Source organism: Aquarana catesbeiana, linkage group LG05 (genome assembly GCF_042186555.1).
Source record: "Aquarana catesbeiana isolate 2022-GZ linkage group LG05, ASM4218655v1, whole genome shotgun sequence".
Lineage (NCBI taxonomy): Eukaryota > Metazoa > Chordata > Amphibia > Anura > Ranidae > Aquarana > Aquarana catesbeiana.
In genome coordinates, this window is record NC_133328.1 from 602,507,459 (window position 1) to 602,528,060 (window position 20,602).

The following is a 20,602-nucleotide window of genomic DNA, read 5'->3' on the forward strand; positions in this document are numbered from 1 at the left end:
GTGCGCTTTCTTTGCTTTTAGCCCCATTGCTATATATCTGCAGTGTTAGATCCTATGAGGCACTGCTGCCTCTAATTGCTAGTCTCAGGTAATTCGGAGAGAGATTTCTTGATTTCACTATTGTGCAGCTCTGTGTTCTGTTTGCTGAAGTGAAAGCTGTACCTGAGGACGCGCAGTGCAAGAATCTCCCTGCTTCTTCTGTATTCATGCTAAGGATCTGTCCTTCCTCTGTCTGCTTTCTCTTGGTCATTCTTCACCAGTTATTAGTTCAACAGCTCTAATAAGGGGGGTAGCTCTGAAAGAGAACACAAAGCCCTGTATCTACTAAGATGACCACTTTAAAGTAGTACTAAAGTCTGTTTTGTTTAATCTTAATGCATTATTTGCATTAATGTAAAACATGCCCCACTACCTATCCTACCATTTCCCCCCACCCCTGTCTCTAAACACTTACCTGGTTCCATATCATCTCTCCAGTGCGGTCTCCGGCACCAGTGCTACTTCCCTCGCTTTCTGCTTTCAGAGGAGAAACTGAGGGCAGGGAGCCATAGGCTTCTGCTGCTGTCAGTAGATTCCTGTGAGGATGGATTGGGGCTGTGACTTACAGTCTGTGAGTTAGGTGCAGCTAGGGTTGCCACCTTTTCTTCGAGCCAAACCCGAACACTTCAGCGGGGCTTGGCATTTTTTTTGTAGCATACACTATGAGATTGTAAAATACCTGGGACACCTCTGTGTACCCTAGGGGAGTAGTAATGTGGCACGCGCAGCGGTGAACAGTGGGTGTAGCCAATTGCATATTTACAGTGTAATTTTGGGGGGTGGGGGGAGGTCTCCTGGTGTAGTTTGGGAGGGGCAGAGGAGGGGGCGCTGACAGAGAGGAGGGGGGGGGCTGACAGAGAGGAAGGGGGGGCTGCGATCATAACTTTGATTCCCGCTGTGCGGAGGAGGTCTCGGGCTCCCTGGTCACCTCAATATCTTGTCTCCCCAGCTGTGGTGGAGCAGGAAGAGGGTGAAGCTCCAAGGAGGTGAGGAGCTACACTGACTAGAGAGACTCGGACCGCGATATGGAGGGCTGTCTGTAGTGACACATGATCGCTGGAACATTTTGTGTGCAATGATCGAAAAAAGATAGGAGAAGCCCCTGAGCTGCCATTGGGGAGATAAACAGGAAGTGTGCACATAATAGGAGCCATGTGTATGGAGGGGGGAGGGGCACTGGCACTGCCATCTCCTCCACAGCATAATGGAGCCGAGAGGCGCACAACCGCCACAGATCTTCGGGGCGGAGGAGGGGACAAACCGGGACACAGACAGGCGCTGGATATATGTTGTGCCCGGGTTTCCAGGGGACAGAAACCTGGGCACAAGTTGCCAAACCCATACTGTCTGGGTCAATCCCGTATGGGTGGCAACCCTAGGTGCAGCATTGTACTGCTGGCAGAAAACGCACACAGTCAAAGTTCAGCATTAACAGAGTATTGTAGTACAGTTCGACCGAAGCAACAGGCCCAGCAGGGTATACACCCTACTGGAGCCACTTACAACTGAAACAATGGCGGATCCATGGGATGCAGAATGTCAGATGCCAACATCTGCCACAGAGGAGCAGAATGTGGCCTGGCCAGTCCACACCAAAAGGGAAGGCTTCCTGGAAGGTATGTTATCTCTAGTACTATCCCTGACAGACAAGGTTTGTTTTCCTTCACTAGCCACTCACAAATGCCAAGCTAGAAAACTGGAGTCTTGAATAGACTCTGCCTGACCAAAGATGGCCACCAGGGTCACATGGGGCGTCAGCATCAAATTGGATAGCTGCCTTCCTGTGACCAAGGAAATCATAGAAGAACCAAGTTCCTCTCAACTTCCTCCCCCACCTGCATTGTCGCTGCAGTCAAGCCCCAATTGCAGTGGAGAATACAGACTGCACCTGCCTACAAGCCGCTGTATGTATCTATGGGCACACACAGCTTAGCATAGGACCCAACAGGAGCATGCATGCACGGATGCCTCCCTAGCATCTAGCTTGCTACAGGAGGCGCCCAAAGGTGGTTTAGGAGCCTACAGCGCCAATGGGGACTGTGAGAAGAAGAGGAAAGTGAAGTTTCTGTACATCATCTAAGCAGAGAGGAGGTAAGTGTTACATCTTTTTTTATTAAAAAAAAAAAAAAAATTACTTTGTCACTTTAACAGTGCAGAACAAGATATGGTAAGTAGGGATGAGCTTGATGTTCGGGTCGAACATAAGTTCGAATCGAACATCGGGTGTTCGCCCATTCATCGATAAGTGAACATTATGGGGCGTTCTCGGCAAATTCGAGTGCCGCGGAACGTCCCATAATGTGATTGCGGTGCATTGCTGTATGATGATTGGCCAAAGCATGCACCTGACCTACATGCTTTGACCAATTACAGTGCCCTCTGCTAAGAGAGCCATAATTGGCCAAAGGCAGGGTGCCTTTGGCCAATCATGGCTCAGGGGGATTAAATCCACGCCCCACACTATATAAGGCTGCTTACACGCCGGCCGTGTGTAGTGTTGTTGGGGTGGACAGAGAGGTAGCTTGATTTTGATTAAGCAGGCAGGTTATTCAGTTAGTGGCAGTGTATTTGAGAATATACATATACATACATACACACATATATATATATATATATATATATATATATATATATATATATATATATATATATATATAGTGGGGGATCACCTTTTCTCAAAATGAAGGTCAGCGTACAGGCAGTTTCTTTAAAATCTTGCGGGTTGCCAGCTTTATTTATAGGTGGTTTGCAAAGTTGTAAAAACAAACAAAAAACAGTAAAACAAATCCTTGCCAGCCGGCACTAAACTAAACAGTACACTGCTGTCTATACGGTGAAGAGCTTATCCCTGTCACCCACAAAACATGAGGTAAAGCAAACCTTCATTTTCAGTCCTGAGGCAGGCCAGAAAAGTCTGTGGTCATTTCCGCCGATCATACAATGCCAGTGCTCGGCTGGCTGACATTCAAAGGGAATGCAACCTGCCCACCAACCGCCTCATTTGTGACATGCCCACCAGGTAGAACTCAACATTGGCAATGCTGCAGCGGCTGCACACGCAGCAGAGGGCCATCAATGAGTACCTGTGCAAGTATGGCACCAGGACAGGGTCAGGGGAGCTTGGCTTCTTTTCACCACGCCAGTAGCTACTGATCAAGAATGCATGCACTGTCCTGTCACCATTTGAGGTGGCCACAAGGATGGTAAACAGTGACAATGCATGCATCAGTGACACTGTCACTCTAGTCTTCCTGTTGGAGCACATGCTTCGTGGAATAATGGACACTTGAGGCAGAACAGCGGGAGGAAGAGGAGGACTTCCTTACCTCTCAAGGCCCCCTTTATCCAGATAGCATTCCTGCGGGCCCGCCAAACACACAGGAAGAAGAGCAGGAGGAGGGTTGTGTCAGCATGGCTGTAGAGAATAACACTCAGCAGCAGTCTTCAAGGGATGGTTTTCAGTCCAAAGACACCCAAGGAGTTGTACGTGGCTGGGAGGAGGTAGTTACAGATCATGTGATCCTCGGTGACCCAGAGGACTCAGAATCAAATGCCTCTGCAAACTTACGCTGCATGGCCTCCCTGATTCTGCAAAGCCTTCGAAAGGACCCTAGTATTCGTGGTATCGAGGAGAGGGATCATTACTTGCTGGCAGCCCTTGATCCACGTTACAAGGGTAAGGTTTCAGAACTCATCCTGCCTTCGCAGAGGGAGCAGAGGATGAAACATCTTCAGGAGGCCTTGAAGAAAGGTTTGTACAATTCATTTCCAGACCTGGGAGGTTACATTTTCCTGGTGCTGGACAACGTGTTGCTGAGGCTTCGTTCAGTCAGAGGAAGAGCGATGGAGAAGGTGGCCGGCTGACAAATGCCTTTTTTTCAATTTTTCAGTCCTCAGCGCCAAGGTCTGATCAGTTCAATCAACCATCGCCAGCGTCTGCATTACATGGTGCAGGAATATCTAGGGGCAAGAGCAGACTTGGAGACCTTTCCAACAGAGCATCCACTGGGTTACTGGGTCTTGAGGATGGACCGCTGGCCAGAACTAGCTCAATATGCAATTGAGCTACTGGCCTGTCCTGCATCCAGCGTGCTTTCTGAATGCACATTCAGTGCCTCTGGAGGGTTTGTAATGGATCAAAGAGTTTGCCTGTCCACAGACTCCGTTGATAGGCTCACATTCATAAAAATGAACCAGTCTTGGATCAGCAGCTATCAAGCACCTGATGCTGATGTAACCAATTGAATTTGCTATGGATGTGGGATCCCTTGCTGCCTATACTATTCCTCAATCTTGATGATGCTAGCTTCCAACAATATTTTTGGTTTAGGGCACCACCACCACCACCCAAGGCCCAATTTTTCTGCCCCTCTTTAACAGGGGCATGTAATTACAATTTTTGATCTAATATTTCACAGCAGGGCCCGTTCCTGCACCCACCAAGTGTAACTGAGGGCTTACAGTGTTCTGGTACCACCAACACCTAAGACCCAATTTTCTGCAGAGTATATAGGTCAGACCGTATGGTGTATATATACTGCTGTTCAGAGTATATAGTGCCTGGGGGCCTGGGGGACCCCCACGCCATTTTTTTTACATTTGGGTGCGGTGTTCCCCTTAATATCCATACCAGACCCAAAGGGCCTGGTAATGGACTGGGGGGGGGGGCATGGCATTTTTTTCAATCATTTTCATTTATATTGTCTATTACAGCCGTGAGTAGTTTTAAATTACATTTTTTCCTTCAGAAATGTAATTTTGCTGTGGTATTGTTCTAAACACAGGAAAAATGCGCTACTTAACAGGCATACTAAGGACATCCCCCAGGCATGATATTTAAAAGAATTTCATAAAATCACTGCTCCCAAAAAAAACGTCAGTTTTTAAAACTTTTTTTTGCTTTGATACATGTCTCCTGGGGCAGGACCCGGGTCCCCAAATAAGCTTTTAAAATTAGCACTTTTGATTTTTCACATTCGTGTCCCATAGACTTTAACAGTGTTCGCGTGTTCAAACACATTTTTTGCCTGTTCACATGTTCTGCTGTAAACCGAACCGGGGGGTGTTCAGCTCATCCCTAATGTCAGAAATGAGGACAAGATTGGGGGTTTTGGTAGATCATAAGCTCAATAGTAGCATGCAATGCCAAGCTACGGTTTCCAACGCCAGCAAAGTCCTTTCTTGTATTGAGAGGTACGTATGGACTCCAGAGAGTGAGATATCATTTTGCCCCTGTACAAATCATTAGTAAGACCTCATCTCGAATATGCAGTTCAGTTTTGGGCACCAGTTCTCAAAAAGGATATCAGGGGAACTGGGGAAAGTGCCGAGAAGGGCAACCAAACTGATAAGAGGCATGAAGGAGCTCAGCTATGAGGAAAGATTAGAGGAACTGAATTTATTCACTCTTGAGAAGAGGAGATTAAGGGGGGATTTGATCAACATGTACAAATACATAAGTGGTCCATATAGTAATCTTGGGATTGAGTTAATCACTTTAAGGTCATCACAGAGGACAAGGGGCACTCTTTGCATCTAGAGCAAAAAAGATTTCATCTCCAAATACGGAAAGGTTTCTTCACAGTAAGAGCTGTGAAAATGTGGAATAGACTCCCTCCAGAGGTGGTTCTGGCCAGCTCAGTAGATTGCTTTAAAAATGCCTGGATTCTTTCCTAAATGTACATAATATAACTGGGTACTAACATTTATAAGTAAAGTTAATCCAGGGAAAATCCGATTGCCTCTTTGGGGATCAGGAAGGATTTTTTCCCCTGCTGTAGCAAATTGTATCATGCTTTACTGTTTTTTTTTTTTGCCTTCCTCTGGATCAACTGTGGGTGAAGGATTGTGTATATGGGATTGTATTTTTTTTTTTTTTTTTTTTTTGGTTGAACTAGATGGACTTGTGCCTTTTTTAACCTGACTAACTTGTGACTATGTAACAGATAAAAAAAAAAACAAAAAACAAAAAACCATTCAGCAGCCAGATTCAGAGACTGTTTGTTCTATCGAGTCACACTTGTTCCTGTTTGCTAAAGCTTAAATGGAATTTCAAATAAAACAAAAAACTTATCTATCTTTAATCCTACAAAAGAAAATTCTTAACATTCCACTATTTCAAATAATATAATGCCAAATTCAGTGGAGGCGAGTATAGTGGTTGTAAACCTGTACATATACCCAGTGAAGTAACTATCCTCAGGTGATACACAAAGATGTAACAACTCCTCCTATATAAGTTGTACCTTTTTATCTGCAGCCCTCTCTTCTCTACAGCCATTCAAACACACAGAATTTACACAGCATTTATCAGCTTCAGAAGGCAGAGGGCAGGAATCTGATGTCACACACTGCATAGCATAGAGCAGGAAGCTTAGTGTAAATCTGAGATTTGAGTACACAGTCTCATAGGGAAACACAGATGAGGCTGTTCAACTACTTGCTGTGTGCTGGAGGGGGGTGGGGCTGTCTCCCAGGATTGTTTGGGACTGTCAGAAGGGACTCATGCAGATAGCAGAGGAATGGCAGAGTCGGCAGAAATCAAACTGGGGTGGATGGGGTTTGAGGCAAGTACACACCATAGAAGGATATGCATCAATCAGTTTTTAATTTCAGGGGTTTACAATCATTTTAGATGATATTCAGTGACGTGATGTAATGAGGTCTTTCATTTTTATTCACTGTATTGGTTGATGCTGGTTTTGTTTCTATTGTGGGAAATGCTGGTGTCTTTTCCATCTATATATCCTATATTTTCACTGGTGACTCCATACATTGGTGTTTCCATTACCTTTTGCCAGTCATCTCCAATTGTATAGATCTTGCATTGCTTGGCTACAATCTGTGATCGTTGTGCTGTTTGTAGTCATTGTAGAATACAAGTGCTGTCTATCAACATGCCAAACAATACACCCTCAAATTCATTCCTTTCCACTAGGTTTTAATTGGAAATCTTTTTTTTTTTTTTGTTCCTTAACACATACCTAAAACACCATGTGATTGTGAAGGCCACCGATGCTACCTTTTCTTTAAAGTCTAACTGTAGCCAAAACATTTCTTACTAATAAATAGACAATAGTGTAGTGAAGGGTTAGAGCCTCTGTAAGGTTTATATTTTGATCTGAGTCCCCATTGGAGAGATTGGCCTTACTTCTCCAAAACGGATATATAAAATGTGCTCTCATTATAACGGGAAAGGGGTAGAACATCAGTCAACGTGCTAGTACTGTGTCTTCCTGTCCCTGGCCTGTGACAACTGGTCCCCTAATTTATTGTACTGCTGTCATAGAGACTGGAACTCAGCTGAAATCTCCCCAACAGGGTCATAAAAAAAAAAATTAAACTTAGAAGAATTTACTGCATCCAATTCAATCCGAAAATTAAAAAAAAAAAAAAAATGGATGGTTGGAGTTACGCTTTAAACAACTCAGAACAGGAATAAATAACTGATAATTATCCAATAAAATAATTGAGACTGACACCAACAGCCATTTAAAGGCCTGCCATTCTTGTCTATGGTTTAAATCCTTCCTGCCCTCAATCCATTTATTAATCTTCTCTGGTGCAAGGATACATTAATATCCATTCTCCCCTCTGAGAACCAGCAAGTGACTCTTAACTGTCACTAACAACAGGGATTGAAAACCAGCAGTTACGTGAAATGTCTCCTTCTGGTTCTCAATCCCCGCTGTCAGTGATAGTCGGGGTCCCCAGCTGATGATCAGGTGCCAATCAGAGTTGTTTTCCGAACATGCACTCACTAAGTCCTTAAAGTGGAAGTACATGCAAAATCTAAAATCCCTGCATCTATAGACACCATGGATCTAACACTAACCTCTCTATCCCTGTAAAGCAAAAATGAGTATACATAGCTTTTTGGAAGCCTATCTGACCCGCTCCGACCGGATCCACGCTGAGCTGTCAGCTGCAGCTTCTCTGTGCAGGCGGGTGCAAAGGAGACGGAGGACAACGGAAGCCCCATAGTAACTCTAAGGGTGACATCACTTCCCATTCATTTCACAGCCGTTGTCCTCCGTGTTCTCTGCAGAGCTTCCAGGCCCTGAAGATCGGGTTGGAGCGGGTCAGATAGGCTTCCAAAAAGGTATGTATATACTCCTCTTTTCTTTACAGGGATAGAGAGGTTAGTATTAGATCCCTGGTGTCTATAGATGCAGGGATTGTTGATTTTGCATGGATTTCCACTTTAAGCTGGCCATAAATTATTTGATTTTCTTTCTGTTGCAGGAAAGAGGATCGCTCGATTTCCCCATCAACACAGTCAGTGTTGATAGGGAAATCCCTCCCATGGAGCCATTGTGTTCTCCTGGCAGGGGGAACCATGGAGAACACACAGTGATTATTGCTAGCAGCTATAGACACTGACAATAATAGCATTAGAAATCCAATAAGCTGGTTGTACCCAAGTTGATTGATCAATTTGGGAACAATCAGCCTGCCCATATATGGTTCGAATCTTGGCTGGTCCCTGCTGAACCAGCCGAGAATCAAACCGTCCATGGCCGGCTTTAAAAAGCTTAGACAGGAAATGTGCTATTAATAGGTTCCCAAGATTAAAAAATAATGAAAAGAAATCTAATGCAGCTACCACATCTAAGGACTGGTAGGTGACAATGTATTCAATTTTTTGTTTTTGGGTTTGGATACGGTTTAAAACATTGACAAGAGGTTTTCACTCTTCATTCAACCATTGAAACTCCTGTTTTTATAAAGCCGTTCTACACGATACCAGCCTTAGGCCTCGTTTACATTAGGCGTTTGGAATCACAGCAAAACGTGTGACAGGCGTTTGGGTACCATTATTCTTAATGGCACTCCAAATTCAGTGCAATTCTCCTACGATTGTCACGCAACAGAATTGTGCAGCAAAACGCATGCTAAGGTTGTAGCCCAAAAAGGAGGATGAGCTTCATTTGGAAGACAAACATGCATAGGGCAGCCCAATGAAATGAATAGGATGCCCTATGCATACCGTGCGGAAACATGTGTAAATCACGCTTTTAAAATTACAAGCGGAAACACTCGTTCCCACAATGCGATATCTGAATGGAGCTTTATACACCAAGTGCCAAGAGCAGTTTGCCAATGTCAGAAATGATTCTACCCATAGGGAAGGCTTCATTCTGCACCCATTGCTGACCTGCCAAAGCCATTGATACATGGGCTGAAAAGCTTATCAGTGTTCTCAATCTACAATAATAACCAGTGAATATATCCAAAGGTCAAAAATGTGATCTTTCTCTATCACATCCATGTGACCAAGTTAACTCATTTAACTGATGCATTCTGTTACCATTATAAAAAACAAGATATTTATAGTCTTGTTTTTCAGTTTTGTATATTTTAATTCACGCTATCTTCTTACTTACTTGTGACTCGTTTACCCAGGAGACAAGTGATCCGAGTGCAGTGCCTGGTCACCTACTAAACTCCAGCAAGATTGGGAATACATGGGTCAGTTTTTTTTTGATCAGCCAAAAATCGAAAATACAGAATATTTTCAAAAATTGAAAATACAGAATGGAGCCCCTCATCCACACAAGCCTATTGGCTGCAGCGCTGATTGAAAAATTTCCAACAAGCCTGTTCGTGAAAAGTAGATAATGGAACAGGAAAGGCCGTAGATGGATTGAAATTCAGCCGGTCACTGTTGAACTGACCGAATTTTGATCCATCTATGGCCAGCACTCGCTGATCATGTATTTATCCAATATGTTTCACAATGGTTCACGCTCATGCAGTGGCGTCTCCAGCTTTCATATTTAGGGGGGGGCACATATAAAATATATATATATATATATATATATATATATATATATATATATATATATATATATATATATATATATATATATATATATATACACTGGGGCCCTTTACTACGACCCCACAACGGCCCTTTCACATGTTCTGCAGTGAGCTCCCTTCCTACTGTATTGGGGCCCCCCCAGGGTGGCAGAAAACAAGAGATATATGTTACCAGCATACCAAGAAAATATAAGGATCCAAAGCAGTGGGAGAACTATCAGGGTTGCAAAGGTTGTCCTTCCTCCGGGCCCTGGTGTTCTGCCACTATGGGGTTCCCCAGCCTCCTCTTGCTGTTCTGCCCCTGCTATTGACAGCGCTGATCTGGCATCTCTTGGAATTTACAGGCTGGTTCTCCTGTCCTTAAGATGGGAGAAATCAGTCTGTTTTTTCAGTAACTGAGAGTCCTGGTGGAGTCCTTCCTGCAACTCGCTCTTCTCCCTGCATGAGGATGCAGGGGAAGGAGCAGATCGGGCGGCCGTGGTTGTGTGAGCGCTCGCATTATGCAGTGTCAGCAAGCAGAGGAAGGGGGGAGGAATCACCCACAGGAGCTGACTGGGGACTCTCTCCCTCTTAGACATTGATTTTTTGTAAAAAAAAAAAAAAATTTTTTTTTTTATGGGGGGGGGCACATGGTGGGGCACAGCATAATGTTGGAGGGTCAGGGCCCCCTCTGCCCCCCCTAGGGACGCCATTGCACTCATGTATTTTTGGTGCAGGTAATACTTCATTCCCATCTAAGCAGTTGCCAGCATAAAACCATAGTCATCTACAGCCGGGAAATGGTAACACAGCCAGAAGTGGCACACTTTCCATCTGTGTCTACAACTTCCTGGATTCCCTGCATGCTTTGCAGCTTCTCCTTTGCGGTTTACTTTCTAAGGACTACACATCCCATAATACCTTGCTGCCTTCAATCAGCGATTCCTGTGCTGACTCTGCCTCCTGAAACTCCTCCTCTCAGCACCTCTGTAGTTCAGAAGGCAGGCTCTTTGAAATGTGTGACAGAACAGTGCCTACTCACAGGGCATAATGACTAGGTGTCTCAGAATTCAAGGAAGTGAAGGTGTGGGGATCTTCGCAAACTTAAAAATCATTCAGATAGAAATAACTGAAATACAATGTAGAAATGAATATATGATTTTACATTTTGACAAAAGATACACGTTTTGAGTATATCTGGCTTATATAGAACCTTTTTTGTCTAATTTTAAAGCTCAACTCCAGGCAGTTAATTACACAGATAAATTAAATAGTATGGAAGCTGTTTTTATTGCCAAAATATTTATATGTCATCTATCCAGTTCTGAGATTTACACAGCTCTACTGCAGAGCACATCCCTGTCTGGCAGAGCAGGACACTGGACTTTTTATCTCTGCTGCTTTCAGGGCCAAGATTGAGGCAGCACTAATTTTAGGCATGGTGGGAGGCACCTCTGAGGCTAGAGTGTCAATACCAGACATTCTGTCCTCTGTGCATGGTTTACCTCTATGTAGGTTTATTTACTGGAAAACACACTGTCATTGGTTGTTATTGTGTAGGCCGCTTGCATCCTAGTGTAGCACCCTGGAGTTTAGGCAGGGCTGCTCCTCGCAAATTTACTTGCCAGGAATAATTATCCTGGTTGATTGTTAGAGATCTATTGATTTCTCCCTAAGTTTGGCCTTGTTGCACATTTCTCTTCTACCACTAGGTGGCCGCCGGGTAATTTGTGGTACTAGATATGAGAAGGGCAATGCAAGGTCAGGTTATGGGTATATGGGGTATCTCAGCCAATAGGAAGGGGTTTTCTTGAATCCCTTGGCCTGCTGGGAGATTCTATATATACGGGTGGAGTCAGGTGATCTATGTTCGGTACCACCTGGATGGCTGTCTGGGTGGACATGTGTTGTATTGCCCAGGCTGCTAGGCCGAGTTTGGGCATATCCCGGGCACATCTGGCTGCTAGGCTGTCTGAGGGCCTATCCAGAAGCAAGAGAGCAGTGCGGGGTTGGGACTGCGGTTTGCAGTCCAACAAGAAGTGACGGTTCTGCCGGCCGGAGAATCCGTCATGGTCAGTGGTAGAGGGGGAGCTGTCGCCAGTAAGGGACTATCCACCTAATTACCAGGGACCACAGTGAGTAACTGAAGCAAGTACCAGAGCAGCATTCTCACCAACCGAGGACGGTGAAGAATCTGGAAACTTCAGTGGGTATCAAGCCAGGGACCCAGCCAGAGAAGGTGATGCTTGCAGAGCAGCCTTGTGTATCAAGCCAGGGACCGAGCGGGCTAGCAGGGGTGAAGCTTGAGAGGTATCTAGAGTGCCAAGCTAGGGACCCAGCAGAGAAGCGGGGGTGGCGCTTGAGGAGGACACCACCGTGAAGATTATAGGAGCTCAAGGGATTCAGTGGCAGTGAATCAGCGGGTCTAGTTAGAGACCGGGAGCTCAGAGTGCTGAAGAACTACAAGGAGTGAATGTAGTGGAATAGAAAGGAACTGTTCAGCTTTGTGCTAGGAACTGTTAAAAACTGTTGCCATTGGAGACAGCATTCCTACACATGCAGATGTGGCGCCTTGCTGGATGCCTTTCCCTGCATGGCTGTCCTCCTATTGAAGTCGGAGTCTGCCATTTAATCTTGCAACTACCTAAGGGTATCCTGGCCCTAACCCTCTCTCCCCCAAAAAGTTTAAGAGAATTAAACTTTCTTTTGCATTCAAGAAGTGTCTGGCGCCCAATGACTTTAACTACTCTGCACCCACCATGCCTCATATCCCACTACATACAGAAGGATGTCAGCTATCCCTGGTCCTGGAGGTTCTCACTAGATCAAAGGAGGCCTGGGACCTTGCTACATTTGGTGCCCAATGTGGGGCTAAGGCGTTTTCTCTGCAGCAGTGGCCCCTAACAACAGGCCTCAGGTTCATCGGGATTTTGCCTGGCTCCGTGGGAGGGTGGCAAGTAACCTTTACACACTTCTAATAGACTGTGTTGTCATGTGTACTACCAATGTGGGGAAGAACCATAAATTCTCACTGCTCAGGGGAGAGGATCAGACTGGTCTTTTGACACTTCCCGTCAGCGCTGTGAGGGTTAATACAGATTCCAAAATGGACTCCAGTACAGTTTTCGCGCGCCGCAGAATGAAGAAGGCAGGCGCCACAGTTCCCAGAGAACATTTGCACCAATCTGTTGGCGGGGGGGGGGGGGGGGGAGTTCCAGCTCTGCAGAGGAGGACACATTACTGCTTGGGTCGCCATCTTGGGTTCACATGTTGAAACTTTGTGGCCTGAAAGGAAACATGGCGCACCTGGGAGTCCCTCAACCCATGTCGGCTGAATATGACCCATGGGAAATCGGCAGTTTCTTCGCCTCTGGAACCACGATTACTGACACGGGTATTCAGATGGCACCGAATGGTGAGGTCGCCCTGTATATTTCTCAAAGCTCTGCGGCTATGGGGATCATCTGCCAGTGGTGTTCCGGGTTTGCCCTGTTTATGTGCCCTTGGAGCCGGTGCTGTCAATGCGGAGAACTGCTGCTGATAGCTGCCAGAACGCTGCTGCCATCAAGGGTGATGAGGGTGGATTGGGCATGTGGTTATGCCACCGTAGAGGAGCCTACGTCCAGTACCGAGGCTGCTGATTCTGACAGTCCTACTCCGGCCCAGGCCGACTCTTCCTCAGACGAACCAGATGTGTCCGGCGAATACCGCAGTGGAAGTGTCAGTTCCCTCTGCCAACGTTCCTTCCGAGACACCTACAGTGACCGCAAGTCCGGAACAGGTGGTACCAATAACCCATCTCCCTCCTAAGGAGATCCAAGCATTTGCCTTGGCTACCACCAGGGTATCACTGTTGCGGAGGATTGTGGCCCCACAATCATTACTCAGTTGGCCCAGTATGTTCGCTCATCATGGGCGAAGAGAGGTGAATGGTCTCAGATCCCTCACCGGCGGCGCCTGAAGCCGGTAAGTGAAGAGAGAAAGGAGAATGTACGACATGAATAAAGTGACTGTTATGTAAAGTAGTTGTCATGCGTCGGGCCTTGAAAATCTTTACATCATAGTGTTCACTTCCCAATCTTAAGGGAAGAAGTATTACTACCATTGGTGGAACCGCTGAAACAAGCACCGGCTTAAGAATCTCATGAGTAAGTTGTTACAGTTGAATACAGCAGAGAACCGGGGATTACCGGCCCCCATGTTACCTGTTCTTACGTATGTTTATCGGATTAATGCAAATCATGCCAACTCTACCTGAGGGACTTTAAGGGATTTGTCACCACGGTGAATAAGAAGGGAGAGTCTGTAATTCTACCTGACACCGGGTACTACTGGTGAATCATCATCGAAATGGTATCATTACCACTTGGATTACAAATATGTGTTGTGTGATGTCAAGGATGCTATGCTGACAACCACTTAACACACACACACACACTTAAAGTGTTGCTAGTGGAGAACATTCCAGAGAGCTGTACTGCCCGGACTATGCTGGACTGAATGCTGCTGGCAGATACACGGAGTGCCCACCTGAGCCATGTTGGCTAAAGTTGTTGGGGTGATCCACCCTGAAGGGCGACCTGTGATCTTCAGCAGGTTGTTGCTTCCCAAGTGAAAAAAATATATCTCCTATGTCCCCGGCTGTCACATGGACAAGCGGAGGATGTCTTTGCAAGGGGACCTATGTCCTGAACTGCGGTCCCTTGCACTAAGGTCTGGCCGCTTGTTGCCTGAAATGCAGACATCTGTTGTCTGCTGACATCTGTTGCTCCATAGAGAGCAATGGATGGTCCAATCAGGTCCACCTGAAAAAACTGACAGGCAGACCCGATCGCTCAGTTAGTGAGTAGACTTCTACTGTCAGCATGCTCCTTGTAAGTACATAAGCACTGTAGCACAGCTGACTGACTCTTTCTGTTGCTTCTCACTCTTCCAGTCTGAGCTTTGCTGTTCAGGGGTTTGTTGGAAGCTGATAGCACATCAAATTCAGGTACTTACAATGCTTCCATTACAAAAAAAAATACATTAGGTGCCCATTACACTATTGCGATGCATTACAGCATATGCATTAAAGCGGCTGTCTTCCCCTGTAAGACAAATGCATAATATGCTAGTATGCATCACATACAGTGCAGTGAAACACATGGTAACCGTGCATGACTGATGGATAACATATGTTGTACAGTTATATTAATCCCTTCTTACCGTTCTACTCCCAATAAATCAAACACACCAACTTGGAGTAAAAAAGGCCGTAGCAGCCTACTTTATTAAAATAATATATATTTTAACTTTCTTATAAAAAACTCTTATCAAAAACGATCTACAATAAAACATCTTTTCTTCCCTGAAAACATTTTTAAACTAAAGAGCGTTGGTCTGCGCTATCACTTGAAATCATTCTGCTGTTCATCACCCACTCAGCACTGCCGTACTTATCAAAACTATCTCAACTATGCCTCAAGCCGACAAGCTGGCTCAGAGACTAACAATTCCCGCAGTGCCCCATTATCACTTCCCGGTTAACCTCCGTTAACCGGGAACCAAAAGACCTCCGGATCTATAACACCGTTAGATCCACCCACTTACTTTTTCCATCTTCCTTCCTTTTTTACAGACCAACGCCCGCCACTGCATCCAACGAGTAATACCTTACTCTTGGATGCCCCTCCACACCCTTATGGCTCGCTGTATTCCATCCTGCAAACCTAACATCCACAAATCTAACCCCACATCATTAAGATGTACCCCATCAACTCTCAGATATCTCCACGTTTCAAATTCTAGTTCTGGATGTCTGATTGCTAAACACCCATTGCGTACCATAAATTTGCTTATTTCCCTATTTATCTTTTTTCTGGCCCGATTTACACCTTCCACTGACCTGGCCATTCTCCATGATGTCCTAGCCACCATATCCGACCATATAAATATAGTTTTGGGGAATAATTCCATCAATCGCCACACATCTCCTTTTATATCGCGCGAGATGTCCACCATGGATCTGATACTTAAATCATTACCTCCTACATGCAAAATTAACACATCCAGTGGTCCCTCCCGCAGGGCATGTTTTTTAACTTCAGGAAGCAATCTACTCCACAGCATCCCAGGTACTCCCAACCACTTAATATAAACCTCCCGTTTGTCAAAACCTAACTGCCTACCATCCCTACGAGCATCCCCTCTTCTTGCCCCCCAACACACATAAGAATGGCCCATAATCCAGACCATTCCTGGCGCCGTACCTGTAATTAGAAAAAGACAAGAAGACTATACTAAAAACACTATCCTGCAATAACAACTTCCATTACTATTAATTAATTATCCTCCTATACCCTTAGCTTCCTTCCCATTATACCACCAAATGAGGCCTAATGTAAGACCGAAACCTTTGAGATTCCCACCTTCCAATGCGTTTCACCGCCTCCACGTCCAAACCCAATCTAGCTGCTTCAGTAGCCGCCCCAATCCTAAAAGAGTGTGATGAAAATTCTTTTCCTTGTAATCCCACCTCTTCCAGGCATCTTCTAAAAATTGTGATGAACTGAAACTTAGATAAAAAACTACCGTCCCGGTGAATTAATAAAGGACCCTGTACCCCTGGCCTTACTTGTAAGTACTGCCCAACCGTGCTCACCGGGCACAGGAAAGATCCCTGAATCGGGTAAACCCTCACTACCCTGCCTTTTCCTACTTGATCAGTTTTTGATCGTTTGACCACCACCGACAAACCTCCCCGCTCAACCTGAACCTCTTGCCAACCCAAACCACCCTGAACCTTTTTAGCCGGACTAACCAGCTCGCTAATCCTGAATGCCCCAAAAAAAGCCATTACAAATGCCGCCTTAAACAACCCTACCTCATACTCTGAAGAGCATACCTCCCTCAACTGCTTCACAATTCTCCCCAGAATATCAAACGTCACAGGTCTTCTCGCATCCTTTACGATTCTATTTTTTCTATACCCTTTAAGCGCGTGACATCCAGCTGACCCTGCAACTTAAACAAGAACGCTAACCCTGCTAACTGCATGTTTAACACCGCCACTGATGACCCTTCCTCCATTTTTCTTGCCATGTAATATAACAGTAACAAACGCAAATTTTTTCCTGACGGCTCCTCCCCTAAGGCCTGAAGAAATCCCGTCCACTCTTTCCACACTTTTGAGTACGCCGCCCAAGTGGACCCACTTACCGACTGTTTGATCCATCCTGCGATGACACCAACGGAATCTCCCACAGCCAATCGGGACAAGGTACCCCCTGTTGCTCCGCTTCCGGCGCCAACTCTCGGAACCTGTCCCACTGGAAGCGAGATAACGCATCAGCGACCACATTCTCAACCCCCGGCAAATGTACGGCATGAATGTACACATTCAATTGCAAACATCTTAACACTAAATGTTGCAACAATTTGATTACTGGCGGAGACGATGCCGTCACCCTATTGATAACCTGCACCACCCCCAAATTGTCCCCGTGAAAACGCACCTTCAGATCCCTGAAGGATGTGCCCCATAGCTCTACCGCCACTACTACTGGAAACAATTCCAATAGTACCAAATTTTTGGTAAAACCCTCCTCTATCCATGATTGAGGCCAAGGACCTGCACTCCACCGCCCCTGAAAAAATGCCCCAAAACCCGTGGACCCTGCCGCATCGGTGAATAATTCCATATCAAAATTACTTACCGGGCCCGCCATCCACATCGCCCTTCCGTTGAAAGATTCCAGAAACGTATGCCATACCCTTAAATCTTCTCTGTGCGACTTTACCAATCGCACAAAATGTCTCGGTGATTTCACCCCACCTGTGCTAGCCGCCAGCCGGCGGCTGAACACTCTCCCCATAGGCAGTATGCGGCAGGCAAAATTTAGCTTACCTAGGACCGATTGCAGTGCCCTCAGCTGCACTTTCTTTAAGCCAAGTAACCCCGCAATCTCTTTTTTTAAGTCTTCCAATTTGTCTTCCGGCAACCTACATTCCATGGCCTCAGAATCAAGAACAATGCCTAGGAACGTGATGACCGTGCAAGGTCCCTCCGTCTTTTCATTTGCCAATGGAATGCCGAATCTGTCAGCAATATGTTGCAGTGTCGCCAATAAAACCGAACAGATTCTAGATGATGCCGGCCCTATGCATAAAAAATCGTCAAGGTAGTGAATGATTGAATTCACACCCGATACGTCCCGCACCACCCATTCCAAGAAAGAGCTGAATTGTTCAAATATCGCACAAGATATTGAACAACCCATTGGCAAGCATTTGTCCACATAAAATTCCCCTTTCCAATGACACCCCAGCAATCTGAAGCTATCCGGGTGTACCGGCAATAATCGAAAAGCCGATTCGACATCGGCTTTTGCCATCAATGCTCCTTTGCCATAACGCCGCACCCAACCCACAGCGGCATCAAATGACGTATAAGTCACCGAGCATGCCTCCTGATCAATGGCATCATTCACCGATCCACCCTTTGGGAAAGACAGGTGGTGAATGAGCCGGAATTTGTTGTTTTCTTTCTTGGGCACCACACCAAGCGGTGACACCACTAAGTCAGCTATTGGTGCACAACGAAAAGGACCTCCCATTCTCCCCATTGCAACCTCCTTTGCCAGCTTTTCAGAAACCACCTCCGGATGTTGCAATGCGGACCGTAAATTATTTGGCACTTGGGGCACTACAATCATCCTGCATGGTATCCTAAACCCCTCCGTGAAACCCTCGTCCAACAACCTCGCAGCTTGCCTATCTGGATACCTACCGAGAAACGGTCGCATCCTTTCCGCTTTCACCGGAGTCCTCCCTTTTTTTCCCAACGTCCCCAATTCTGCCTTTTCCTTGCTTAAAGCATCTAGATGCTGGATGCGTTCCCCCGCAGCCTGAGCACTCGTGCTTATACTTACATGTCGCACCAAATTTACAGGCTCCGGAATTGTATTGCCAACAAACCCCCTTTTTATTTCCAGCCGAGTGTCCCAGGGCATATGGTCCACCGGCTCCTCCCTGAAAAAACTGGTTCGGAGCCCGCGTATTCGTCATCAAGCGCATCCACAAGCTAATGTCCTTGTGGTCCCAACGCAGCTCTGGCCGTATCGCTCTCCGCTGCCTGAACTGCTCGTCGTATCTCAGCCATCCCGTACCGCCATATACTCTGTAGGCCTCCCCTATGGCATCTTGATAGCAAAATAATGCTGAACAGTGTTCCGGATGCTTTTCCCCAATCACGCTTGCCATGATTGCAAACGCTTGCAGCCAGTTTGCAAACGTCCTCGGTATCAGCCGATACCTCCTCTTCTCCTCATCATCCTTCTTTGAACTGTCTGGCTTGACCCTATCCAAGTTAAATTTTTCCAAAGGTAATAGTGAAAATATTTCCACGTACTCACCTTTCCATAATTTTTCCCGTACCTCCTGTTTTAAGTGCGCTCCTAAAGGCCCCTCGTAACACACATACACTTCGCAGCGCGCTGCATCAGCCAGCCTAGTTATATCCTGCCTTTCTGTCGTCTCTGTAGCTTTTTCCTTCCCCTGCGCAACTTCACTCCCTGCAGACTCTAGGGCGGTAACCGCAACCATCTCTGCGGGCGTCCCCACTCCTGCTGCATTATTGCTACCCCCTGCTGGCGGGACCCACGCCGCTGCCGGGCCTCCTGCCATGCACTCTCCAACCTCAAACTTTTTCACTAAATCTTTAATACCCTCCAAAAATCCCAATAAGCCTGAGCCCCCCGCTTGTGAGGCCACCCCCCTTATGTTGCCCTCGGGCCTGTTTGTGTCTTGTACTACCCTGCTTCTCCCAGCTAACCCCAGATGTGCTGACTTACCGGGCTGCACAGGTGTTGCCCCATCAGCCGACCGTCTGCTCTCCTCCTCATCAGTTCTCCTGGAAAGGGGGGCCGCCTCCTCTTCCGATTCCGACACCTCCTCCCGATCTCCTGGATCTCCCTCTGCTTCTTCCACCTCCGAAAGCCCGCCTGGCCTGGTAACCGTGGCTGCCGCCGTCATCTCCGCACTTTCTCCCCTGTTGCATTCATCTGGTCTGGAAGCCTTGTGGACAGCAGTAGCAGGGCCGGTGCAGGATACCGCAGCCCTGTATGCCTCCGCTCCTCCATCCCTCCTTCCTCCTCTGTCTCTGTCTTTTTTAGCATTATTCCTGCTGTCCCTTGCCGGATTAGACAGCCCAGGGACAGCAGCATCTCTCTCAGCAGCATCTGCGCCCTCCGCCGTTATCCGGGGGGCGGGGCTCGCGCTCACCGCTCTTCTCCTCCTGTCAGTCCCGCTGCGCTGTCTCTCCCCGCCATGTGACGCCGGGGATGTGACAGCTCCTCCGCTCCTTCCGCCTGGCTTCTTCTTCGCCGGAGGGCATCCCTGCTCACCCTCGCCGCTCCTTCTCACTCTTCCGCCCACCGCCCGCTCTGGAGAGAAACGCTCGGGCGGACGGGACCTCCTCGCTCTGACGCCGCTCCCCTCTCCTAATGACCGTTGTGGTTCGATTCTCTCCATTGCTGCCCCGATCGCAGCCTGCAGCCATGCCGTGCCCCTAACCTCAACCTCCGCTCTCAATTGGGACATTATCCTCTCTACCTCGGCCATGCTCGCTTGAAACTTTCCTCCAGCCTTCTGTTAACCCCTCCCAGGTCAACCCTCTTAAATAGTACCCCACCCTTCCTGTCCCTCCCCCTCGGCTCCATTTTAACTCTACCTTCCCCCCACTGTTCCCACTGTCATGTATGCCCTCCATTTTAGGCAGGCC

At 46.7% G+C, this 20,602-nt stretch overlaps 1 protein-coding gene across 1 annotated transcript in view; it reads left to right on the plus strand.

Annotated features, from left to right (window-relative positions):
• The window catches only part of MAL2 (mal, T cell differentiation protein 2), an 83,796-nt gene that overhangs the window by 46,165 nt on the left and 17,029 nt on the right, over positions 1 to 20,602 (plus strand). The gene's annotated exons all lie outside the window — the stretch shown is intronic.